The sequence below is a fragment of the Elephas maximus genome, chromosome 6 (assembly GCF_024166365.1).
Source record: "Elephas maximus indicus isolate mEleMax1 chromosome 6, mEleMax1 primary haplotype, whole genome shotgun sequence".
Classification (NCBI taxonomy): domain Eukaryota; kingdom Metazoa; phylum Chordata; class Mammalia; order Proboscidea; family Elephantidae; genus Elephas; species Elephas maximus.
In genome coordinates, this window is record NC_064824.1 from 127,116,069 (window position 1) to 127,135,275 (window position 19,207).

The following is a 19,207-nucleotide window of genomic DNA, read 5'->3' on the forward strand; positions in this document are numbered from 1 at the left end:
CGGAGTCGACTCGACGGCAGTGGGTACCAGGTGGAATGGCTAATGATTGTGAGCATTTCCTAATGTATCTGCTGTTGTTCTTGTTAGGTGCCGTCGAGTCAGTTCCAACTCACAGCGACCCTATGCACAACAGAACGAAACACTGCCCAGTCCTACGCCATCCTTACAATCGTTATTATACTTGAGTTCATTGTTGCAGCCACTGTGTCAGTCCACCTCGTTGAGGGTCTTCCTCTTTTCCGCTGACCCTGTACTCTGCCAAACATGATGTCCTTCTCCAGGGACTCATCCCTCCTGACAACATGACCAAAGTATGTAAGACGCCGTTTTGCCATCCTTGCCTCTAAGGAGCATTCTGGCCCCACTTCTTCCAAGACAGATTTGTTCATTCTTTTGGCAGTCCATAGTATATTCAATATTCTTCACCAACACCACAATTCAAAGGTGTCAACTCTTCTTCGGTCCTCCTTATTCATTGTTCAGCTTTCACTTGCATATGATGTGATCGAAAATATCATGGCTTCCATCAGGTGCACCTTAGTCTTCAGGGTGACATCTTTGCTCTTCAACACTTTGTAGAGGTCCTTTGCAGCAGATTTGCCCAACGCAATGCATCTTTTGATGTCTTGACTGCTGCTTCCATGGCTGTTGATTGTGGATCCAAGTAAAATGAAATCCTTGGCAACTTCAATCTTTTCTCCGTTTATCATGATGTTGCTCATTGGTCCAGTTGTGAGGATTTTTGTTTGCTTTATGTTGAGATGTAATTCATACTGAAGGCTGTGGTCTTTGATCTTCATTAGTAAGTGCTTCAAGTCCTCTTCACTTTCAGCAAGCAAGGTTGTGTCATCGGCATAATGCAGGTTGTTAATGAGCCTTCCTCCAATCCTGATGCCCCGTTCTTCTTCATGTAGTCCTGCTTCTCGTATTATTTGTTCAGCATAGAGATTAAATAGGTATGGTGAAAGAATACAACCCTGGTGCACACCTTTCCTGACTTTAAACCAATCAGTATCCCCTTGTTCTGTCTGAACAACTGCCTCTTGATCTATGTACAGATTCCTCATGAGCACAATTAAGTGCTCTGGAATTCCCATTCTTTGCAGTGTTATCCATAGTTTGTTACGATCCGCACAGTTGAATGCCTTTGCATAGTCAATAAAACACAGGTAAACTTCCTTCTGGTATTCTCTGCTTTCAGCCAGGATCCATCTGACATCAGCAATGATATCCCTGGTTCCACGTCCTCTTCTGAAACCGGCCTGAAATTCTGGCAGTTCCCTGTCGATATACTGCTGCAGCCGTTTTTGAATGATCTTCAGCAAAATTTTGCTTGCCTGTGATATTAATATTGTTCTATAATTTCCACATTCGGTTGGATCGCCTTTCTTGGGAATAGGCATAAATATGGATCTCTTCCAGTCAGTTGGCCAGGAAGCTGTCTTCCATATTTCTTGGCACAGAAGAGTGAGCACCTCCAGCGCTGCATCCATTTGTTGAAACATCTCAATTGATATTCCATCGATTCCTGGAGCCTTGTTTTTCACCAATACCTTCAGAGCAGCTTGGACTTCTTCCTTCAGTACCATCGGTTCCTGATCATATGCCACCTCTTGAAATGGTTGCATATCGACTAATCGTTTTTGGTATAATGACTCTGTGTATTCCTTCCATCTTCTTTTGATGCTTCCTGCATCATTTAATATTTTCCCCATGGAATCCTTCACTATTGCAACTCGAGGCTTGAATTTTTTCTTCAGTTGTTTCAGCTTGAGAAACGGTGAGCGTGTTCGTCCCTTTTGTTTTTCCATCTCCAGCTCTTTGCACATGTCATTATAATACTTTGTCTTCTGGAGAGGCCCTTTAAAATCTTCTGTTCAGTTCTTTTACTTCATCAATTCTTCCTTTTGCTTTAGCTGCTTGACGCTCAAGAGCAAGTTTCAGAGTCTCCTCTCACACCAACCTTGGTCTTTTCTTTCCTTCCTGTCTTTTCAGTGACCTCTTGCTTTCTTCATGGATGATGTCCTTGATGTCATTCCACAACTCGTCTGGTCTTCGGTCACTAGTGTGCAATGCGTTAAATCTATTCTTGAGATGGTCTCTAAATTCAGGTGGGATATATTCAAGGCCATATTTTATCTCGTGGGCTTGCTCTGATTTTCTTCAGTTTCAGCTTGAACTTGCATATGAGCAATTGATGGTCTATTCCACAGTCAGCCCCTGGCCTTGTTCTGACTGACGATATTGAGCTTTTCCATCGTCTCTTTCCACAGATGTAGTCAATTTGATTTCTGTGTGTTCCATCTGGCAAGGTCCATGTGTATAGTTGCCGTTTATGTTGGTGAAAGAAGGTATTTGCAGCAAAGAAGTCGTTGGTCTTGCAAAACTCTATCATTCGATCTCTGGTGTTGTTTCCATCACCAAGGCCATATTTTCCAACTATTGATCATTCTTCTTTGTTTCCAACTTTTGTGTTCCATTTACCAGTAATTATCAATGCATCTTGATTTCATGTTCAATCAATTTCAGACCATAGCAGCTGGTAAGAATCTTCTATTTCTTCGTCTTTGGCCCTAGTGGTTGGTACGTAAATTTGAGTAATAGTCGTATAAACTGGTCTTCCTTGTAGGCGTATGGATATTTTCACTGACAGTGTTGTACTTCAGGATAGATTTTGAAACCTTCTTTTTGATGATGAATGCAACACCATTCCTCTTCAAGTTGCCATTCCCAGCATAGTAGACTATATGATTGTCCGATTCAAAATGGCCAATACCAGTCCATTTCAGCTCACTAATGCCTAGGATATAGATGTTTATGCATTCCATTTCATTTTTGACAATTTCTAATTTTCCTAGATTCATACTTCTTAGATTCCAGGTTCTGGTTATTAATGGATGTTTGCAGCTGTTTCTTCTCATTTTGAGTTGTGCCACATCAGCAAATGAAGGTCCCAGAAGCTTTACTCCATCCACGTCATTAAGGTCGACTCTATTTTGAGGAGGCAGCTCTTCCCCAGTCATCTTTTGAGTGCCTAACAACCTGGGGGGCTCATCTTCCAGTACTATATCAAACAATGTTCCACTGCTATTCATAAGGTTTTCACTGGCTAATGCTTTTCAGAAGTATACTGCCGGGTCCTTCTTCCTAGTCTGGCTTCGTCTGGAAGTTCAGCTGAAGCCTGTCCTCCGTGGGTGACCCTGCTGTTATCTGAATACCGGTGGCATAGCTTCCAGCATCACAGCAACACACAAGCCCCCTCAGTACGACAAACTGACAGACACATGGGGGAATGTATCTGTTAACTCCCTGAAAGTTTTCATTCATGAGCTCTCTGTTCATGTATTTCCCCATTCTTTAATTGGGTAATTCGACTTTTTGTAGCTGAGTTTTTGCAGTATCATGTAGATTTTAGAGATCAGGCACTGATCGGAAATGTCATAGCTAAAAACTTCTTCCCATTCTGGAGGTAATCCTTCCACTCTTTCGGTGAAGTCTTTGGATGAGTATAGGTGTTTGAGTTTTAGGACCTCCCAGATATCTAGTTTTTTTTTTTTTTTTTCCTGCATTGTTAGTAATGTTTTGAATACAGTTTAAGCCATTTATTAGGGCTCCTACCGTTGTCCCTATTTTTTCTTCCATGATCTTTATCCGTTTTAGTTTTTATGTTTAGGTCTTTAATCCACTTTGAGCTCATTTTTTGCATGGAGTGAGGTATGGGTCTTGTTTCATTTTTTTTTTTTGCAGATAGATGTCCAATTATGCCAGCACCATTTGTTAAAGAGACTGTCTTTTCCCCCATTTAACTGTTTTGGGGCCTTTGTCAAATACCAGCTGCTCATATGTGGATGGATTCTCAATTCTGTTCCATTGGGCCATGTATCTTTTGTTGTACCAGTACCAGGCTGTTTTGACTACAGTGGCGGTATAATAGGTTCTAAAATCAGGTAAAGTAAGGCCTCCCACTTTGTCCTTCTTTTTCAGTAATGTTTACTTATCAGGTGCCTCTTTCTCTTCCATATGAAGTTAGTGATTTGTTTCTCCATCTCATTAAAGAATGTCCTTGGAATTTGGATCACAATTGCACTAAATCTATAGATCACTTTTAGTAAGATAGACATTTTTATAATATTAAGTCTTCCTATCCATGAGCAAGGTATTTTTTTCCACTTACATAGATCTCTTTGGGTTTCTAGCGGAAGTGTATTGTAATTTTCTTTATATAAGCCTTTTACATCTCTGGTAAGATTTATTCCTAAGTATTTTATCTTCTTTGGGGCTACTGTAAATGGTATTGATTTGATGATTTCTTCTTTGATGTTGTTTTTGTTGATGTAGAGGAATCCAACTGATTTTTGCATGTTTGTCTTGTATCCCGATACTCTGCTGAACTCTTCTATTAGTCTCAGTAGTTTTCTTGAGGATTCCTTAGGGTTGTCTGTGTATAAGATCATGTCATCTTCAAATAGAGATAGTTTTAATTCTTTCTTGCCAATCTGGATGCTCTTTATTTATTTATCTTGCCTAATTGCTCTGGCTAGGACCTCCAAAACAATGTTGAATAAGAGCAGTGATAAAGGGCATCCTTGTCTGGTTCCCGATCTCCAGGGAAGTGATTTTAGGCCATCTCCATTTGGGATGATGTTGGCTGTCGGCTTTGTATAAATGCCCTTTATTATGTTGAGGTGTTTCCCTTCTATTCCTAATTTGCTGGGAGTTTTTATCATGAATGGGTGTTGAACTTTGTCAAATACCTTTTCTGCATCAATTGATAAAATCATGTAATTCTTGTCTTTTGTTTTATTTATATGATGGATGACATTAATAGTTTTTCTAATGTTGAACCATCCCTGCATACCTGGTATGAATCCCACTTGGTCATGGTGAATTATTTTTTTGATATGTCGTTGAATTCTATTGGCTAGAATTTTGTTGAGGATTTTTCATCTAAGTTCGTGAGAGATATAGGCCTGTAATTTTCTTTTTTAGTGGTGTCTTTACTTTTTTTTTTTTTTTTTACCTGGTTTTGGTATGAGGGACATGGTGGCTTCATGGAATGAGTTTGGGAATATTCCGTCCTTTTCTATACCCTGAATTACCTTTAGTAGCAGTGGTGTTAACTCTTCTCTGAAAGTGTGGTAGACTCTGCAGTGAAACCGTCCATGCCAGGGCTTTTTGTTGTTGTTGTTGTTGGGAGTTTTTTGATTACCTTTTCAATCTCTTCTTTTACTATAGGTCTACTTAGTTGTTCTACCTCTGTTTGTTTAGGTAGGTAGTGCGTTTCTAGGAATTCATCCATTTCTTCTAGGTTTTCAAATTTGTTAGAGTGCAATTTTTCATAGTAATCTGATATTCTTTTCGTTTCTGTTGGGTCTGTTGTAATTCCACCCATCTCATTTCTTATTCGGGTTATTTGTTTTGTCTCCTGATTTTCTTTTGTCAGTTTGACCAATGGTTTATCAATTTTGATGATCTTTTCAAAGAACCAGCTTTTGGTCTTGTTAATTCTTTCAATTGTTTTTCTGTTTTCTTTTTTTTTTTTTTATTTAGTTCAGCTCTAATTTTTATTATTTGTTTTCTTCTGGTGCCTGTGGGTTTCTTTTGTTGTTCTCTTTCTATTTGTTCAAGTTGTAGGGATAATCCCGATTTTGGCCCTTCCTTCTTTTTGTATATGTGCACTTATTGATATAAATTGGCCTCTGAGCACTGCTTTCTCTGTGTCCCAAAAGGTATTTATAGGAAGGGTTTTCATTCTCATTGGAGTCTACGAATTTCTTTATTCCATCTTTAATGTCTTGTATAATCCAGTTTTTTTTTTTTTTTTTTAGCAAGTTATTGTTCAGTTTCCAAGTGTTTGATTTCTCTTTCCTGCTTTTTCTGTTATTGATGTCCACTTTTATGGCCTTGTGGTCAAAGAAGATGCTTTGTAACATTTCAGTGTTTTGGATTCTGCTAAGGCTTGCTTTATGACCTAATATGTGGTCTATTCTGGAGAATGTTCCATGTGCACTAGAAAAGAAAGTATACCTGGTTGCTTTTGGGTAGAGTGTCCTGTATATGTCTCTGAGGTCAAGTTGGTTGATTGTGGCATTTAGATCTTCCATGTCTTTATTGAGCTTCTTTCTGGTTGTCCTGTCCTGAAAGTGGTGTGTTGGTGTCTCCTATCATTGTGGAGCTATCTTACTTTTCAATTCTGATAGAGTTTGTTTTATGTATCTTGCAGCCCTGTCATTGGGTGCATAAATATTTAATATGCTTATATCTCCTTGGTATATTGTCCCTTTAATCGTTATATAGTGTCCTTCCTTATCTTTTCTGATGGATTTAACTTTAAAGTCTATTTAAAATTAGTATTGAAATTGATATTGCCACTCCTTCTCTATTTTGATTGTTATTTGTGTGATATATCTTCTTCCATCCTTTTTTGGTTTGTTTTTGTCTCTAAGTCTCTTGTAAGCAGCATATAGATGGATCGTGTTTTCTAATCCATTATGCCACACTTTGTGTCTTTATTGGTGCATATAGTCCATTTACATACATAGTAATTATGGATAGGTATGAGTTTAGCGCTATCATTTTGATGTCTTTTTTTGTGTGTTGTTGACAGTTTCTTTTTCCCACTTAATTTTATGTGTTGAGTAGATTATCTTTATATATTACCCTTTCCTCATATTCATTGTTGTTGATTTTGTTTCAACCAAGTCTCTACTTTTTTCTTGTATTTTGTTTTGGTGTGTTACCTTAGTATTTACTCCTATTTTTTCAAAATTTAAACCTAACTTTTATTTCTTTATATCTCCTTACCTTCCTCTCCATATGGAAGATCTATCACTACATTTCTTAGTCCCTCTTTATTGTTTTAATGCTGTCTTCTTTGACATAATAACATCGCTGTTACCCTGTTTTGAACATTTTTTTTAGCTTGCTTTTTTTTGTTTGTTTGTTTTCCCTGTCTGGGTTGACTTCTGATTGCTCTGCCCAGTGTTCCAGTCTTGGGTTTATATCTGATGTTATTGATTTTCTAATCAAAGAACTCACTTTAGTACTTCTTGTAGTTTTGGTTTCATTTTTACGAATTCCCTAAACTTGTTTTTATCTGGAAATATCCTAATTTCATCTTCATATTTAAGAGACAGTTTTGCTGGATATATGATTCTTGACAGGCAATTTTTTTCCTTCAATTTTTTAAATAAGTCATCCCATTGCCTTCTTGCCTGCATGGTTTCTGCCGAGTAGTCCGAGCTTATTCTTATTGGCTCTCCTTTGTAGGTGGCTTTTCGTTTATCCCAAGCTGCTCTTAAAATTCTCTCTTTATCTTTGGATTTGGCAAGTTTGATTATAATATGCCTTGGTGACTTTCTTTTGAGATCTACTTTATGTGGAGTTTGATGAGCATCTTGGATAGATATCTTCTCATCTTTCACAATACCAGGGAAGTTTTCTGCAAACAAATCTGCACCAATTCTCTCTGTATTTTCTGTTATCCCTCCCTCTTCTGGTTCTCCAATCACTCTTAGATTATTTTTCTTTATAGAGTCCCACATGATTCTTAAGGTTCTTCATTTTTTTTAATTCTTTTATCTGATTTTTCTTCAAACATACTAGTCCCAATTGCTTTATCTTCAAGATAAGAAATTCTGGCTTCCACTTGCTCAAATCTGCTTCTCTGACTTTCTATTGAGTTGTCTACTTCTGTAATTTTATTGTTAATCTTCTGAATTTCTGATTGCTCTCTGTCTATGGATTTTTCCATACTATTAAATTTTTCATTACGTTTTTGAATAATCTTTTTTAATTTCTTCAACTGCTTTATCTGTGTGTTCCTTGGCTTGTTCTGCGTGTTGTCTCATTTCCTTCCTGATGCCTTGAAAGGTTCTGTATATTAATCTTTTGTATTCTGCCTCTGGTAATTCCAGAAAAGCACTTTCACCTAGAAGATCCCTTGATTCTTTGTTCTGAGAGCTTGTTGAGGAGATCATCGTGTGTTTCTTTATGGGACTTGAAACTGACTCTTGTCTCCAAGCCATCTATAAGTTACTGTATTAGTTTATTTTATATTCGCTTACTGTGTCATAGCTTCTTGCTTTGTTTTGTTTTGATATGCCCAAATGGGTTACTTGAGTGAACTAGTTTGATTATTATCACCTTTGGAGCTCTGACCTCCTGTCCCCAGATGGCTAGAGCTGTTATCAGGTATATCGGTCTAGGAGTCCATTCACTTTCTTGAATGAATTCAGCTCAGATGTCCAGGCAGCTGATCATCAAGTGTGTGGTACAGCTCTGTCCTTCGGTCTTAGAGGACCAGGTATGATTGGTGTAGGTACTGGTATCTAGTTGCAGCAGGGGGTCACACTCTGAACAAGACAGGTGGCTGAGAATGATCCCCCACATGTCTCTGAGGAAAGTGTGTCCCTCTTCCCTAGAGTGTACAGGTGGGTAGGTTCTGTAGATGGATCATGAGCACCCAATGTTTTTGGTTGTAAGGGCTGGGAGGTACAGGCTATCCTTGGACCCTGTCGTGGGTGGCTGGGTGACCTGAGTGGAGATACCAGTTCTTAGGCCCCTGATGTGGGTAGGTGAGGATACTCTTTAACAGACAAAGCAATGTCAAACATCAAACACCCAACTCTCTGCTGCACAGCTGAAATGGTTGTAGTCTGCCAGCAAGGGCTTATTCTCCTGAAATAGGCCCACACGGGTCCATGCAGAGGAAAAGTACTCAAAGTCCACGGACTGTTTATGCCTGGACAGTAACTGCTTCTGTCCTGAGCTCTCCCGGTTAGTGGAGCTGGCAAATTATCTATTCCCCCAATTGCAAATTTTTTCCTTCTTCAAGGCTGGGGGTACGACCCTAGGTGCTGAAAAGGGTGTATCTCAGGCCCAGGGAATTCAGCCACTGAAGCGGTCCTGGGGGGGGGTGTGGTAAAATATATGCAAATACTTAGCTTTTGCTGTAAGCATTGTTCTTTTCTGGTTCCGAAGGTGTAAGCACGCTGTGTGGCTGGCAGCATCTCCCTGAGGAAACTGCAGCCAAAAGCTATTACCCACCCACCACCGTTGATCCAGGAATGGTGCCTGAGGGGTTCCTGCAATTCAGGTCCAGTAACTCCTCTCCTCTTCTGAACCGTCTCTTCCTCCCTCGCCCCTCAATTTGTTTTCTAAGCTTGCTTTTGATGTTCAGGGCGCCTAGCTTGTCATAAATATATTCATTTCACTTGATTTTTTGGCTCTTTGCTGTAAAGAGGGCTCCCTGTGAGTGTCTGTCTATTCCGCCATTGTGGCTCCACCTCTGGTTTTGTTTTATGGGACTGTCCAATCTTTGGCTGAATGGTAAACCTCAGGAATGACTTCATTACTCAGCTGAAAAGGTGTCCGGGTGCCATACTATAAGGGTTTCTCCATTTTCTGTCAGGCCAGCAAGTCTGGTCTTTCTTTTCGAGTTAGAATTTTTTCTACATTTTTTTCCAGCTCTGTCCAGTACCCTCTATTGTGATCCCTATCACAGCAGTCACTGATGGTAGCTGATAACCATCTAGCTCTAATGGACTCGTTCTGGTGAAGGCCATGGTAGATGTGGTCCATTAGTCCTTTGGATTAATATTTCCCTTGTGTCTTTAGTTTTCTTCGTTATTCCTTGATCCTGAAAGAGTGAGAACAGTGGAGCATCCTAGATGGCCACTCACAGGCTTTTAAGACCTCTGAGGCTGCACATCAATGTAGACTGTAGTACATTTTCTTTATAAACTATGTTTTGTCGGTTGAGCTAGATGTTCCCAGAGACCGTGGTCCCCATATCGTTCAGCCCAGCAATTCGGTCCCTCAGGGGGTTTGGATGTGTCTGTGGTTGAATGTCGACCAATTCTTTTTGGTATACTGACTCTGTGTATTCCTTCCATCTTCTTTTGATGCTTCCTCCATCATTCAATATTTTCCCTGTAGAATTCTTCAGTATTGTAACTTGAGGCTTGTATTTTTTCTTCACTTCTTTCAGCTTGAGAAATGCTGAGGGTGTTCTTTCTCTTTGTTTTCTAACTCCAGGCCTTTGCACATGTCATGATAATACTTTGACTTCTCAAGCATTTTGAAATTTTCTGCTCAGTTCTTTTATTTCATCATTTCTTCCCTTTGCTTTAGCTACTTGATATTAAAGAACAGATTTCAGAATCTCTCTGACATCAATTTTGGTCTTTTCTTTGTTTTCTTTTTAATTACCTCTTGCTTTCTTCATGCATGATGTCCCCGATGTCATTCCATAACTCGTCTGGTCTTTGGTCATCAGTGTTCAACATGTGAAATGTATCCTTGAGATGGTCCCTAAATTCAAGTGGGATATACTCAAGATTATACTTTGGCTTTTGTGGACTTTTTCTCAGTTCTCTCAGTTTCAAATTGAACTTGCACATGAGCAATTCATGGTCTGATTCGCAGGCAGCTCCTCGCCTTGTTCTGACTGATGGTATTGAGTTTTTCCATTGTCTCTTTCCACAGATGGAGTTGATTTGATTCCTGTGTATTCCGTTTGACATGGTCCACATATAAAGGCACCATTTGTGTTGGTGGAAACAGATATTTGCAATGAAGAAGTCATTTGTCTTGCAAAATCCTATTATGAAATCTCCAGCTTTGTTTCTATTACCAAGGTCATATTTTCCAACTACGGGTCCTTCAGCTTTGTTTCCAATTTTCACTTTCCAAAAGTGATCAAACGTGCATTCAAGCAGCATTGATAAATACTGGTGACTGGAATGCAAAAGTTAGAAATGATATGAGTAGTAACAGGCATTTGAAGCTCCTTCAGAGTGGTGACAAGAAGAAATTAAATAACTAAAATGAGACAAATGATAGCAATTATTGCTAGTTCCTGCATTTCTTTCTCACCGTCGACCAGATTATGCTAACTGAAATTTCAAGTTGGACCTGTTATAAATATTCAACTTCTTTTCATAATATTCATTTTTACTTTATAGTAAAGCTGATGTTAAGCCACACATTCTCTGCTTTGTTGTTACAGAGTGTTTTTATGCTTTCATTGTAGAGATCTGAGTACTGCCAGCCTCCGCTACCTCAGCAGCAGGCAAGCCTTGGCTGACATTGTGAACTTCCGAATTAAAATAGCAAAAAAGATGGGACTCACCAAAAATAAATGGGTTGCATTTGGCTGCTCTTACGGTGGCTCCCTTGCAGTGTGGTCGAGAATAAAACACCCTGACCTGTTTGCTGCAGCAGTGGGCAGCAGTGCACCGATGCAAGCAAAAGCTAATTTTTATGGTAAGTCCATCTATATATGGGAGTCCCCGAGTGGCAAAAATGGTTAACAACCTGGGCTGATAATCAAAAGGTCAGATGTTCAAGTCCATGCAGAGGCACCTTGGAAGCAAAGTCTGGCAATCTCCTTCTGAAAAATCAGTCATTGAGAACCCTATGGGACACAGTTCTACTTTGATACATATGAGGTTACCATGAGTTGAAATCAACATGGCAGTAACAGGTTTGGTTTTTATGGCACATATATGCATATATAGTCTATATATGTACTATGCATATTTTATGTATATATATATTTATATATATATAAAAAATAGGAAAAACATCTGTAAGTTAGTGATTACTTAATCAAGCATGGCCCAATAACATAGCATCACTCAACTAGACTTGAGTCTATCTTCCTCCCCATATGATAGGGTCCATGAAAGATTCCTATGCTACCTACCATTGGTAGTTGGTATCCATATTTGCAACTATATGATTGGTGAAAGCTTCTTAATTGGTGGAAATGATGTGATAATTCATAGATTTTGATTTAATAGTGAAAGAATTCATGATTTAGCTTTTTCCAAAAAAGTTAACAAAAAGTTCTTTTTTTAAATGACAAAACTTACCTATTCTTTTTTATATTTTGACTTTTTTTTTAACCTTAAATGAAGTTTTAGAGAACAAACTAGTTTCTCATTAAACAGTTAGTACACATATTGTTTTATAACATTCTTTACCAACCCCATGATATGTCAACACTCTCGCGACTCCACCTTGGGTTCCCTCCTAGGAGTTTTCCTATCCCTTCCTGCCTTCTCATCCTTGCCCCTGGGCTGTTGTGCCCCTTTAGTCTCATTTTGTTTTATGGACCTGTCTAAACTTTGGCTGAAGGGTGAACCTCAGGAGTGATTTCATTACTGAGCTTAAAGGGTGTCCAGGGACCATACTCTCGAAGTTTCTCTAGTCTGTACAGGCCAGTAAGTCTGGTCTTTTTTTGTGAGTTAGAATTTTGTTTTACATTTTTTGCCAGCTCTGTCCCAGACCCTTTATTGTGACCCCAGTCAGAGCAGCCAGTGGTGGTAGCCAGGAACCAGACATTTGTACTGAACTCAGTCTGGTGGAGGCCATGGCATATATGGTCCATTAGTCCTTTGGACTAATATTTCCTTTATATCTTTAGATTTCTTCATTCTCCCTTGCTCATGAAGGGGTGATACCAGTGGAGTATCTTAGATGGCTGCTCGCAGGGTTTAAGACTCCAGATGCTACTCACAAAGTAGAATGTAGAACATTTCCTTTATAAACTGTTATGCCAATTAAGCTGGATATTCCCTGAGACCCTGGTGCCCACAGCCCTCACTTTGGAAGTTAGATCCCTCAGGGAGTTTTGATGCGTCTGTGGAGCTTCCATGATCTTGTCTTCTTTAAAAGTTGTTCTGGCTTCCCCTTTATTGGGCACTGTTTTACCCTTTACCAAAGTTACCACTTATCTATTGCCTATTTAATGTTTTTCCATCCCCACTCCCTTGTAACCATAAAAGATTGCTTCTTTTTGTCTGTAAAATTTTCATGAGTTTTTGCAGTAGTGGTCTCCTACAATATTTGTCCTTTTGTGATTGAACTTATTTCACTCAGCATAGAGCCCTACAGATTCATCCATGTTATGAGATGATTCACAGATTCATCATTGTTCTTTATCATTCCATAATACTCCATTGTGTGTATGTACCTTAGTTCATTTATCCATCCCTCTGTCGATGGGCGTCTAGGGTGTTTCCATCTTTTTACTATTGTGATCAATGCTGTAATGAACATGGTTGTGCATCTGTCTCTTCGTGTGATGGCTCTTATTTCTCTAGGATGTATTCTAGGAGTGGGATTGCTGGATTATATGGTATTTCTATTTCTACCTCTCTAAGGAAGCACCATATTATTTAGCAAAATGATTGTATCATTTTGCTTTCCTACCGGCAGTGCATAAGAGTTTCAATATTACTGCATCCTTTCCAAAATCTGTTATTTCCTGTTTTTTTTTTTTTTTTGGTTTGTGCCAGTAATGTTAGGGTGAGATGTTATCTCAATGTGCTTTGATTTTCATTTCTCTACAGGCTAGTGGTCACGAGCATTTCCTGTTTTCCCCTCAAATGTCTTTTTTTTGGTGAAGTATCCGTTCATTTCCTTTGCCTATTTTTTAATTGGATTGTCTTTTTTTTTTGTAGAGATGTTGGATTTTCTTTTATATTTTAGAGATTAGACCTTTGATTTGTAATAGTCAAAAACTGTTTCCCAATCTGTAGGTTCTTGTTTTACAATTTTGAAGTCTTTTGATGAGCATTAAGTTTTTGATTTTTAGAAGAACCCAGTAATCTAGCTTATATTCTGAAGTTTCTTTGTTGTTGGTTATGATTTGTATCCTGTTAATGCCATCTATTAGGGCCTCTAGTGTTGATTCTATTTTTTCTTCTCTGAACTTTATAGTTTTTGGCTTTACGTTTAGGTCATTGATCCATTTTGAATTTGTGTGTGTGTGCGTGTGTGCGTGTGTGTATAGTGTGAGGTATGGATACTGTTTCAGTTTTTTTGCAGATGGACATCAGTTTTGCCAGCTCCATTTGTTAAAAAGACTGTCTTTTCCCCCATTCGATGGATTTGGGGCTTTTGTTGCAGATCAGTTGACCATAGGTGGATGGATTTACAAATGGGTTCTCAATTCTGTTCCAAATGGCCAATGTACCTGTTTTCATACCAATACCAAGCTGTTTTGACTACTGTAGCTGTATAATAGATTCTGAGGTCCGGTAGTGAGAGTCCTCCTATGTCATTCTTCATCTTCAATAGTGCTTTATTTATCCAGGGCTTCTTCCCTTTCCATATAAAGTTAATGATTCGTTTTTTGTCTCTTTAAATAATGTTGCTGGTATTTGCTTTAGGATTGCTTTGTATTTGTAAATCACTTTGTGTAAAATTGTCATTTTCACAATGCTAAGCCTACCTATCCATAAGCATGGTATGTTTTTCCATTTATGTATATCTCTTTTGGTCTCTTGGTGTAGTGTTTTGTAGTTTTCTTTGTATAGGTCTTTTCCATCTCTGGTTAGATTTATTCCTAATTATTTTATTTTTTAGGGTTACCATAAATGGTATTGTTTTCCTGATTTCCTTTGCATCATTCTCTTTATTGGTGTATAGGAATCCAACTGATTTTTGTATGTTTATCTTGTATCCTGTTACTCTGCTTAATCTTGCTACTAGATCCAGTGGCTGTCCCGTGGAGTCTTTTGGGTTTTCTATGGATAGTCTCAAAACATCCACAAAGAGGGACAGTTTAACTTCTTCATTGACAATTTGGATGCACTTTACATCTTTTTTCTTGCCTTATTGCTCTAGCTAGGACTTCCAACACGATACTAAATTGGAGTAGTGATAAAGGCCATCCTTGTTCCTGTTCTCAAGGTGAGTGTTTTCACCTTTTCTCCATTAGGAATGATGTTGACCGTTTTGCATAGATGCTCTGTATTATGTTGAGTAATTTCCCTTCTATACCCATTTTTTAATTTTTTATTGTAATTTAGATGAAGGTTTACAGGACAAACTAGTTTCTCATCACACAGCTAGTACACACATTGTTGTATGACATTGCTTAACTATACCTATTTTATTGAGTGTGTTTACCAGGAACTGGTGTTGGACTTCGTCAAATGCCTTTTGTGGGTCGATTGAGAAAATCATGTGATACTTTCCTTTTATTTATGTGGTGGATAATACTGGTTGATTTTCTAATGTTGAATCATCCTTGTACAACTGGTATGAATCCTACTTGGTTGTGATGTATTATTATTATTTTTTTATATGATCCTGAATTCTATTGGCCAGAATTGTGTTGAGAAGTTTTGCATCTATATTTATGAGAGATATTAGTCTGTAATATTCTTTTTTTTTTTTTTTTTTTTGCCTGGTTTTGGTATCAGGGTTATCTGGCGTCATAGAATAAATTTGATAGTGTCTCTTCCTTTTCTATGTTCTGAAATAGTCTGAGTAGTACTGGTGTAAGCTGCTCTCCGAATGTTTGCTATAATTCTCCAGTGAAACCGTCTGGGCCAGGACTTTTTATTTGTTGGATTTTTTTTTGTTGCTTTTTCAATCTCTTCTCTGTTATGGGTCTCTTCTGATTTTCAACATCATTTTGTGTTATTTTGGGTAGGTAGTAGTTTTCTAGGAATTTGTCCATTTCTTCTAGGTTTTCAAATTTGTTGGAGTATAGTTTTTCATAATACCCTGTCATGACCCTTTTAATTTCATTTGGCTCTATTGTAATATCACCCATTTCATTTCTTATTTGAGTTCTCTCTTGTTTTTCTTTTTTCAGTTTGGCAAGTGGTTTGCCAATTTTGTTGATCCATTCAAAGAGCCAGCTTTTGGGTTTGTTTCTTGTCCTCTGTTGTTTTTCTCTTCTCTATTTCATTTATTTCTGCTGTGATCTTTATTACTTCCTTTCTTCTGGTGGCTGTGGGCTTCTTTTCTGTTCTCTTTCTGATTGTTCGAGTTGGGTAGCTAATGTTTTAATTTTGTCCCTTCCTCCTTTTTTGATTTGTGCATATATTGTTATAAATTGACCTCAGATGACTGCTTTTGCTGTGTCCTAAAAGTTTTGGTATGATGTGTTTTCATTCTTGATTGATATTAGGAATTTTTGGATCCATCTCTGATTTCTTCTATTACTGAGTGGTTTTTAAGCAGGGTGTTATTCAGTTTCCATGTAACTGACCTTTTTTCCTTGCTGTTAATTTTTACCTAGATAGCATTGTGGTCATCATAAATTGTCCCTTTTATCATTTATATAGTGCCGTTCTTTGTCTTTTATAGTGGATTTTGTTTTAAATGCTATTTTATGTGAGATTAGTATTGCCATTACTGCTCTTTTTTTGGTAATTGTTTGCTTGATATTTCCATCCTTTGGTTTTTAATAAATTTACATCTTTCTAAACTGTGCCTCTTGTAGACAGCATATTGATGGGTCCTGTTTTTTATTTTATTATTTTTTTTTAATCTCTCCTATCACTCTTTGCCTCTTTATGGGTGTGTTTAGGACTTTTATATTCATTATACTTATTGATAGGTGTGAGTTTACTGCTGTCATTTTGTAGTTTTTTTTTTTTTTTTCATGTGTGTGGTGTTGATGTTTTCTTTGTTCCTCTTCCTCTCCTGTACTAAAGTCCTTTTGTTTGTGGATTTTTTTTTTTTCATTTCTTCTGTTTTTGTAGATTTGGTTTTTGTGAGAGTTTATGTTTTCTTCTTTATATTGATGACTAGGTTTGTTAACTTTCTTTGTGGTTACCTTGAAATTTACCCTTACATTCTCAGGTTTGAACCAGTCTATACCTTGTCTTCCTCTCCATTACAAAGTTCTGTACTTACACTGTTTATTCCCTCTTTATTGTTCTGACATTGTGGTCATTACAGATTGAACTCTCTGGTCTGCTGTTGTAACTCTTTTGGTTTCAGATAGTCCTTAAGAGTATATTTCCTAGGTTGGTATCTGACTGGTACAATCTTTGTTTTTGGTTTAAGTTATAGTCATTACTATATGACTTGGTGATTTCTTTTGGGGCTCTACCCTATATGGGGTTCATTGAGCTTCTTGAGAGTCAGCTTTTCATCTTTCATGATATTAGAGAAATTTTCTGTCAGCAATTATTCAATAATCCTGTTTCTTCCATTTTCTTCCCCTGTACTGGATCTTTGATCACTTGCAAATTTTTGCTCTAGGTTGGATCCCACATAATTCTTGGAGTTTCTTCATTTTCATTCATACTTTCTTCTGATTTTTCCTCAGAGTTGTAACCAAGTGTTTGTCTTCAATTTCACTGATCCTGTCTTCCATGATTTCAAACCTGCTCCTCAGTCCTTCTATGACACTGTCCGTTTCTGAAATCTTGTAGTTTATCTTTTGGTTCTAATTGTTGTTTTTGTATGATTTCTAGTTGTGAATTTATTCTGGCATTTTGTTCCTTTATTATCTTACTGAATTCTATTTTTTGGTCTGTATTTTCCTTTAATTTGTTTGCCTTTCCCATAAATTTGTTAATTTTTTCCCTCATTTTGGTCTGCTTTTTACTTCAACTATTGTATAGCTCAAACATTAAAGATTTGAATTCCCTGTCAGGTTGTTCTAGTGCCTTTTCTTCTACTGGAAAGTCATCTGGTGTTTTATCTTGGACACCTATTGGAATAATCCTGTTCTTTTTTTTTTTTTTTTAACATGTTTTCATATTGTCTGCAGTCTTCAGGTCATTTGGTACTGATGTTTTTTCATTTATTGATTGTAGATTTGTTTGTTTCATCCTGCATTTTTGTTTTATTTGGTTATGTCTGAGCAGGCAGGTTGTGCATTCTTTGTTGTTTGCTCCTCTGTGGGTGTGATAATTTTCACCTCCTTGTCCAATGGGCATAGCCATTAGCTCAACTATGATGCAGCAAGACAGGTCCAGCTGAAGGGGAAGGGCTGGAATTGTTTTTTTGTGGCACATAATAGGGCTGACAGGGCAGGCTGGGAAGCAATCCAGGGAAGTTTCTGGTGGGCAGTGCCTGTGCTGCTCAGGTTTGTGCTGTTCAGTGCACCGTTCAGGTAGGCAGCAAGGAAGTGGGAGGTTGTGAAGTCTGAAGCTAAGATGGGTATGGGAAAGGGGAGAGAGAGAAGAGAGAAACAGGAGCAAAAAAAAGTGCTAAGGGAGCTTGCCATTGCAGTGGAGAGATGAGCATTAAATTGATTATTAGAAATAAAAAAGCAAAGCCCCCAGGGTCTCCAGTGGTGTGTTTGGGAGGCCAGGGAAGTACCTCCCAGGAAATGCAGTACGGCTTTACTAGAAGGGGTAGAGGTGTCACATAAAGACAGGTATTCGGGGGACAGGAAAAGAATGTAAATATAGAGAGATGGGGAACTGAGAAATGAAGAAAGATAAAAAGGAAAAAGAGAAAAGAAATTCCCCTAGTGATTCCACTGACACGGCTTAGCTGACCAGGGAAGTGGCTCCCTAGTCACACAGTACAGCCTAGCTAGAAAGGGCTCCCAAGCCACAAAAAAAAGAAAGAAAGAAAGAAAAGAAACAAACAAAACATAATAATAAAAAAAAAAAAACGAGGATCCCACCAGCATTGCAGTGCGGCCTGCGGAAGAAGCTCCCCGGTCAAGCAGCCCTTCACGGGTTTTAAGAAGAAGCAAAGATTGCACATGGAACCAGGTTTTAGAGAGAAAGGAGGGGAAGGTGGTGAGAGATTTTATGATAATGGCATTAGGATTTTTCCAATGGATAAAAACTCTTCAGTGGCGATTTGGGATTCTGTAGGCATGGTCCCATTAAAATGAATAAAGTGTAAAATTTCTATTGAATTTCTCTTTCAAAAATAAAACAACCCACCTCACCAAAAACAGAGATACATTCCAGATAATTTTCCTTAAATATTTGAACTTTTCAAATATAAACAGTTCAGGATTCTGCATCCTTGATAGAATATCATCTGGTCCAACGAATCTGAAATGTGTAAATTTGAAGCATCTTTCTACCTACCTAGTTTAAAGAGTAAAACCATGCCCAGTTCATTAGTAGATCAGGATTTACAGAGAGTGGTTATAAGTCTCTGTTTACTAGTGACTTTTCTTGGCATTCTGACAAAATCTGTTAATTTTGCAGTTTCTTAACATTGTCATAAATGGAGGTAATTGAAAACTCAAAAGAACCCTATTTTATAGTTACAGTTAAATTTTTATGGTTAAATATTACTGAATGTCTTTTTTTTCTTCTTCTTCTTATTCTTAGAGTACCTTGAAGTTGTTCAAAGATCTCTAACCACTCATAACAACAAATGTTTTCAGGCAGTGAAAGAGGCTTTTGATGAAATTACAAAGATGCTGAGACTTCGAAAATACTATAGTAAGCTTGAATATGATTTCAGGTAA